Below are 7,620 nucleotides of genomic sequence, written 5' to 3' on the forward strand. Positions count from 1 at the left end.
CCCCTTACTAGTTAATTTATTTACCTATTTTTTATTCGGAACCTTACATATTACCGCCTAAAAAAGTAACGATAATGATTACCAATGGAAATCCTGGTAAAGACTATAGAAATTATAAAGTTTATACTATAGGCACTAGATTTACAACAACTAAAATGATGTTAATTTATCTTGTTAGTGTCTGTTTTGCTAAAACGTTATTATTGTAAACAAATTTTATTTAACTATCTTATAAACTTTTTATCTCATTGTGTAATATTTTCTTGTGAATAAAACATTCATATTTTTTTTATTTTCCTCTTTGTATGTAACATAAAGTTGTAATTCTAACAAAAATAACTAACTTAAACTTGTAGCATAAACTTAAAAATCAAAATTCAGTAACCTTTCAAGTAAATTCGCAACTATATAACTTCGCTTATCTTGTAATTTCTCACTTTTCAAAAATAAAACATTTAATCTAACATTTTACATTTAAGTTTAGACAAGTCAAGGTTTTCGAACCTGCCGTACATATTTTTAACTTTTAGCCTCGATCTTAACATGCAAAGTAAGCGGTTGGTTACTTTAATTATAAGGTTTTAAATAGTTGATTAATTAAAATTACATATTCTTGTTATGTCAAAACACAAACTTTAATAAAACTACTTAAATTTTGTTTTGTTTTAGGTTTAAAAAGAAAAAATAGTTGGAATTGCTCCTTCATAAGTTTACTTTAGTAGAGTGAACTTTTGCTTTTAATTTTAAAAGTAATTTTTAAACAATGTTTATATTAATTATTCAAATAAAAAATAAAAAAATCAATTTCGAGTTGTTAAAACTAAAATTAAAACTATTTATTTAAAAAAAGCTGTCCTTTAATTACACAAAGGTAAACTATTCAAACTCTGACAATTCAAATTACGACTGTTCAAGTTTTGCAAATTCTTAGTGATTTTTAATTATCTCATTTGATAAATATCAAAAAACAACATATTGTACCACCATAATCTAAATAATTAGACCTCATTTAATTCTTAGGTAAACTATTTTTTTAAATTTATTAAGGTACAGTAATTTCTGTAAAACAAGATTTTGATTGTTAAATTGATTGTTACCAAACATTTTGAGCTTATTTTTTGTCGTTCAATAAATTATATAGAACTATGTTTAAAAAAACTATGTTTATATAAACCAAGTTCTGTAGAATGAAGTTTTAAGATATAAAACGACGTAATAATCGAATGTTAAAACTAACTAACAGCTTATACTATAGAACAGGGGTCGGCAGGCAATCGGTTCTTGCGGGCCAAATTTCAAGTTTAAAAATATACCGCGGGCCGCAGTTTTATTTTTAGTCAGTTTTTATATTTAATCGGTTTTAGTCACATTTATCTACTTATAGAGGTCTGGTGTGTCCTATTTAAAATGTATTTTTATTTTAGAGTCTAAAATTAGTATTTAATAAAATACCTATGCCCTTATATTATTTTTATCATTATTTATAAATTTATTTAGTAAAATAACGATTTTGTTCTTTTCATTACCACCTAACTCTTTAACAATAAAATAAGCAGTCTATCAGAGGTTTTGTGTTTGAAAAAAAAAATTACACGATACACAACAATTAAAGATCAACTACAAACACAGTGATTCAATAAAACAACTATCAAAATTTGATAAGTTCTATAGTATAAGCTGTTAGTTAGTTTTATCATTCGATTATTACGTCATTTTATATTCTAAAACTTTATTCTAAGTATATTTTTAGTTCCATTTCAATTCGGTTTAACTTAGTAAGATACAATTTCTGATGAGCCTTACTACAAAAGTACTCAAATAATTTTAAAATGTTTATGAAATGTGTTTTGTTATATTTTATAAATAAATAGATATAAGTTTTTAGTAAAATATTTTAAAAGAAAACCGTATCACTTGTTTTTTTATTACGTTTATTTCAGTTTTTTCAGGAGTCGCACAAGAAACCAGTCAAAACGCGCCGTTGCTCTGAATATATAATTTGAATGAGCTATATTAGGACTTAGGAGTACACGTATGAACTTTCATAAATTAGTCTACAGAATAAGTTTAAAGTTGATTAGTTGTATGATATTTAACTATATATAGCAGTTAATTTTTTGTTTATTATTATAGCGTATTTGGTCATATAATAATATGTTAAATTAAAGGTCTTAATTTATTTTTAATGATTATATCCCATACTTAAGCGATATTCTTTGCAGAATTGTAGTACTTGATCTCTTCAACGATCTCATGTTAGTATGCATTGTAATAGATTTTTTTTTTCCGGGAACGGTTTAGAAAGTCATAAGTTTTGAAGGGATAAAACTCTTGACGGGTGTCATTTTTGCACGCATTACTTTGGTGAAACAAGAACAAAACTAAATAAATTTGTATAGAAATAGAATAAAATTAATTAGTATTATTATTGTAGTTTATTGTGCAAGCGCTGTACTCAGGAATCAAAACCCGAGCCTTTTAAGCAAAAACATATGAAGAGCAAAGATATAAAATAAAATAAAATAAAAGAAACTAAATTGAACAACAATTTTAGAATTATTTTTTTATAACTTAAGTTTTGCTTTTTAATAGTACAAATTACTTAATCGTAAAAAGGTGACGACTGTTTTCTTAAATGTACTTTTTAGCCAAACTCTTAAGTAAAAACTAGGCTAAATTAAAAATATTCTATACGAATCATTGTAAAAATAGCTTAATTTACACAAAGCTAAGTTAAAATATGACTTGAGTTATGAAGCAGATAAAAGTTTCCGTTTGCTATTTTTATTTTAAAAACTTTATAAAATTATAAATTAAGTTAAGCAAACTCGCGTTATTTTTAGCAGCAGCAATACAAATTTTTAAATATATCTACAACAGCAGTATTATAAATAGTCTAGGCTGGTAAATTTTAGTTTCTGTTCACATAAATTGGACTTAACATTTGTATCGATAAATTTTCCATATATTTAACTAAAAAGTGTCTTTAGTTTGCAATAAATTTAAAAAGTTCTTATTCTTTAGGCTTTCGACACTTTTGTTGCTGTCGTGTCGACTAACTATTTTTCAATCACGGATTTTTTATTTATCACTTAAGCCCTTTATGCAGCTTCCGAGGTACTTTCGCACATGCTGTTCAATGCAAAAGTGAAACGTTTGTGATTTTTTCCCACATTGTTATGACCACAGTGACAACAGACATCGCATAAACGAGATATCATATAAAAAGATATCGCATAACTTAAAAAAAAATTTCTATGTACTGAAAATTAGATAAGGGCATATTTAACTATATTTTTTATGCTCAGTTGTAATTAACTTTCACCAGATTTTTTCTACCTAAAAGTACTGTTGCGCGTCATACAGCCTGCCAGCTAACATGGTGCCCATCGTTTCCCTGAACTAAGATTATGTTCTAGACAGTAATTAAACTACATACACAATTTATGGTGTATTGATTTTCAACTCTAAAATTTTTTCTAAAATAGTATTACTATGATTTAACCAACTTATTTTTGGGTGGTTTTTTAATAGAGCTTGTCTATTAAAACCTTATAGAACTATTTGATAATCAATTGCAATTTAAACTTTATTTAAACCAATAGCCTCCTCGGTGTGCACTCATAGAATCATTTAGGGTGCATGAAGTTTTTAGGGTGCACAGAAAAACCATTAAAGATTCTTTTTATACTAACATAGCTTAAGCGAAGTAGTTAAAGGTTGATGTTAAAATTAGCGAGTATGTAAATCTGACCCGCTAAACTAAATATTGTTGAAAATTACATTAAAAATTTAGGGTTTGTAATAAAGAGTAAAAAATGTTGAGAAATAAGTTCTCAGGCATAGTGGACGGGAGAGAAGATACTTCCACTAGATGTTGTGAGAACTGAAATTTTTAGAAATTCACACTAGATATTTCTGGGTTTGTAATGAAGAGTAGAAAATAACTCGAGGCATAGTTGACGGGATATATGAATCTTTTACTAGCTATTCTCGAGTCTTGAATTTTTAAAATTTAGTTAAGATGTTCATTGGTTTTAATGAAGAATAAGAATAAAGATCACGTTGTCCTAACACTAACTGCGCATTTAACTACAAATAGGGGTTTACAGAGTTTTGTTTTTCCGCTTTAGTGTATACAAATTTTGACCAACTTGAAGACCTATGCTTTAAATTACAGTTTTAATTTATATAAATCTTTCAATACTTTCGAAAAGGGCTTTAGAAAAACGAAAATAATTGAGTGAAACTCCAGACTTTTTAAAAATGCGAAGTGTTGTAATTTTATATTGCAAATGGTGTTTAATACAGTGTTGTCGTTTGTTTACTATCTATTATTAGCTATTTGTTAGTAACTGAACGAACTTTGAAAACTATTTTATAGTTTATTAGCTTAAATTTACTTTGTGATAGAACTGATAAAAAAACAAATTCCAAAAAATAGTATATTTCTAAAAAAATACGGAAAAATAACTACATTAAGTGACGGCTTTAAAAATATATATTATTATAGAATTTTATAAATTTTCTAATAAATTATACTTTTAAACACAGCTATTCAAAATTTAGAGTTAATTTTTTGCTAATAAAGTATATTTTTAAAGCAATCAGTTATTGTACTTATTTCCGTAACTTTTTAAAAATTGATTTGTTTTGGAATTTGTTTTTTTTAAATCAATTCTGTCACAAAATTAGTTTAAAAATAATAAAGTACAAGTTATTTATCGAATAATTTTTTTACAGAGCTCAGTTGCAGTGTGTTAACATAAACATGTGTTATTTGAATAAAGAAAGAGTACTGTTAAAATTTATTATTATTTTTAAATATACGAATGTTAAATTTGAATTGATTGATAGAAACAGTCATACATTGGTATATCAACATGCTTTTTCGATTCAACAAATAAAGCATATGTAAATAAGATGAAAGTTGAAAATTTACCTTGAAATTTTCAGCAGTCTATACAATACTCTTTTTTGTAAAATCTAATATTGTAATACTCTTTTGTTACTTGTGCTTGATAGTTGCTTAGAGTTTTCATTTATCTTGGGACTTTCTAAATAAATTAAACAAGTAGTTTTCAAACCTTAGACGTTTTGTTCTAAAAAAAAATTGATTCAGTGCGTATTTTAATCAGTTAAATGGTCGTGCCGCAACCGGATCTTAGCAAAAAAGGTTGATTACGGTTAATCACGAACAATAATTTTGAGCCGTCTTTATAGTGTAGTTGATATAAAACAATTGGTATTTGGTCTATTTTATAACTAATTTTATTATTTTTTATTTAAATTTAGTTTTTATTATGCAATTAGAAGCTAATTTTTGTGACAAACACTTTGATTAAATTTTAAGTTGCTTTTGCTTTAAGTAGGATAACCCAAAGTAGGAGAAGCTTGTTGTACTTCAAAGTAATAACTAACACATTTTTAAACGGTTATCTAAATTTTGCTCTTAGATAAGTGTTACCTTCAAATTCTAATAAATAATTTACTCAAATTTTTTAGCTACATATTTTGGGAGCCTTATGCATTCAATCTTTAAAGCCCAGTTTGTGTAAGCAAAAAAAGTTCGTGTATCAAACTAAACTTTTCAAATCCTTGTATTAAGTAATTTTAAAGTAATTAGTTCCGTATTTTTTGAAAGTCTAGTTTTATCTTTATTGTTTTACTTTTGTCGCTGGTTTATTTTAGTTTGATTTTAACCTAACTATTTTTAATAATACAGCAAAGTTGTTTAGTATAAGCATTTAGTTAATTTTTACACTTGATTAGTACGTCTTTTTTAAACTTTAACTATATAACTACGTTATAATTTTTGTTTAAATTTCAAATATGTTTAATTTAGTAAGATACAATTTTTGACAAGACTTACTTGAAAATACTGAAATAGATTTAAGGAAAATAAACGAAATGAGTTTTATTATACTTTCTAAGTACTTTACTAGAAAACGTAATAGAAAAATATATTTTATAGTTGCTTATACTATACTTATAAACATATATTAAAATATTTTAATATATTTAATTATGTAATAAACGACAGTTTTTTTACAATTGTTTCATATGTGAGATTGAAATATCTCACACAGTCCTCAGAAAAGCTTTAAACATGTTTTACAGAATTTTAGAGCTTACAAATTTAGTATATATTGTGACTTAGTAATAGTGTTGAAGATTTTTGTACTTAAGTTAAGTATGAAAAATACGCTGCTTCTAATTTTTTTATTATATTAAGAACTTGTAAATATTGAAAAAGTTTTAGTAATTGTTAATAAATTTTGTAGAGTACAGAAGGGATTATTTTTTTAGAAACATTTTTTAAATTGCTCGTGTGCGCGACTTAATTTTACTTTGATTTAAACTTAATTAGGTTTAATTTTGCTAAAAAATAATTTTTGGCAATGTATGCATATATTTGTCTTTCGCTTTTCTGGTTTAATGTTTTAGTCTTGTCTGGTTTAAATTTCAAATTTCTCTAGGTTACAAAGTCTGCAACCAAATTCAGCATTAAATTTTGATTTTGTCCTGTTTAGTATTTTCCAATGAATATTATAATATGTGTTGTTATCGTTTAAATTCAAAATTTAATAGTTTTCCAGTTCTAATATATGTATTTTATTTATATTGTTAAATAAAGGTTTTTGATTCCTATATCTTTCTTTAAAACTCTTTCTAGTAGAACTCACGTACTGTTTGGTTGCTTTATTAAATATTACTGTTGCTCTTTATATTATATTAGAAATTATGCATTGGTTGTTAAACGGCTATGGTTCTTTGCGGCAATTGCAAAGTTTGTTTTTTTGTGTTACTTTTATCGTTTTTATTGTTTTTGTTTAAAACTTTATTGTTATGTGCTACCATTTTACTTCTAAAATTAAACACAAAACTTAAATAATTGTACAACTGTATGATATTTTCATTGTTTTGCGATTAAATATTTTTACATGGGTGGTTTTTGTCAAAAAGTGTGTTATTTAAATTTCTAACTTTTTGCTTACTTTAGAACTTACAATTAAACTAAATGGTCGGTTGAAAATATTATACCTCTTTTATTTGTCTTCTACCTTCTTTTTGATAGAATTGTCTTTTCGTTTTTGAAATTATCTCTGTAATCGGCTGAAATTAATGCTTTTTGATATTATTTTTGTACATTTCTAAAAGATTCTTCATAGTTAGAAAGTTTTATGAATGTTCTGTTTATTGTTTCAGGTAGTTGTTTTAGTATTTGTCGGGGGTCATTAGAATTATTGTTAACGTATAAAATTGGTGAGTTTGGTTTGTTGTTAAGTTAGTAACTTAAGTTTAATATATTAAAGGAAACATTTAAAAAACCTTTTTGGAATAATCTGGGTTTTAGTGTTATTTTAAAGCCGTTTTGTTTAATTGATTCAACTAAGTATTTAGCAGTATTTTCAGCTGATATCGGTGATTTGCTTCTTATTATCTCTATCCCGTCATCTCTATATAATTCATATTCAGCATCTCTTTATGAAAAAACATTTTGTTTTGTCTTATAACTAAATTTACTATGTGTAAGTTTTTTATTAACATCCTTTAACTTGTAGTATTTGAATGGAGTTTTTTCAGAAATTAATTTATTAAGCCTAATGTACTATATAA

The sequence above is a fragment of the Thalia democratica genome, chromosome 8 (assembly GCF_965202585.1).
Source record: "Thalia democratica chromosome 8, ktThaDemo2.hap1.1, whole genome shotgun sequence".
Taxonomy (NCBI): Eukaryota; Metazoa; Chordata; class Thaliacea; order Salpida; family Salpidae; genus Thalia; species Thalia democratica.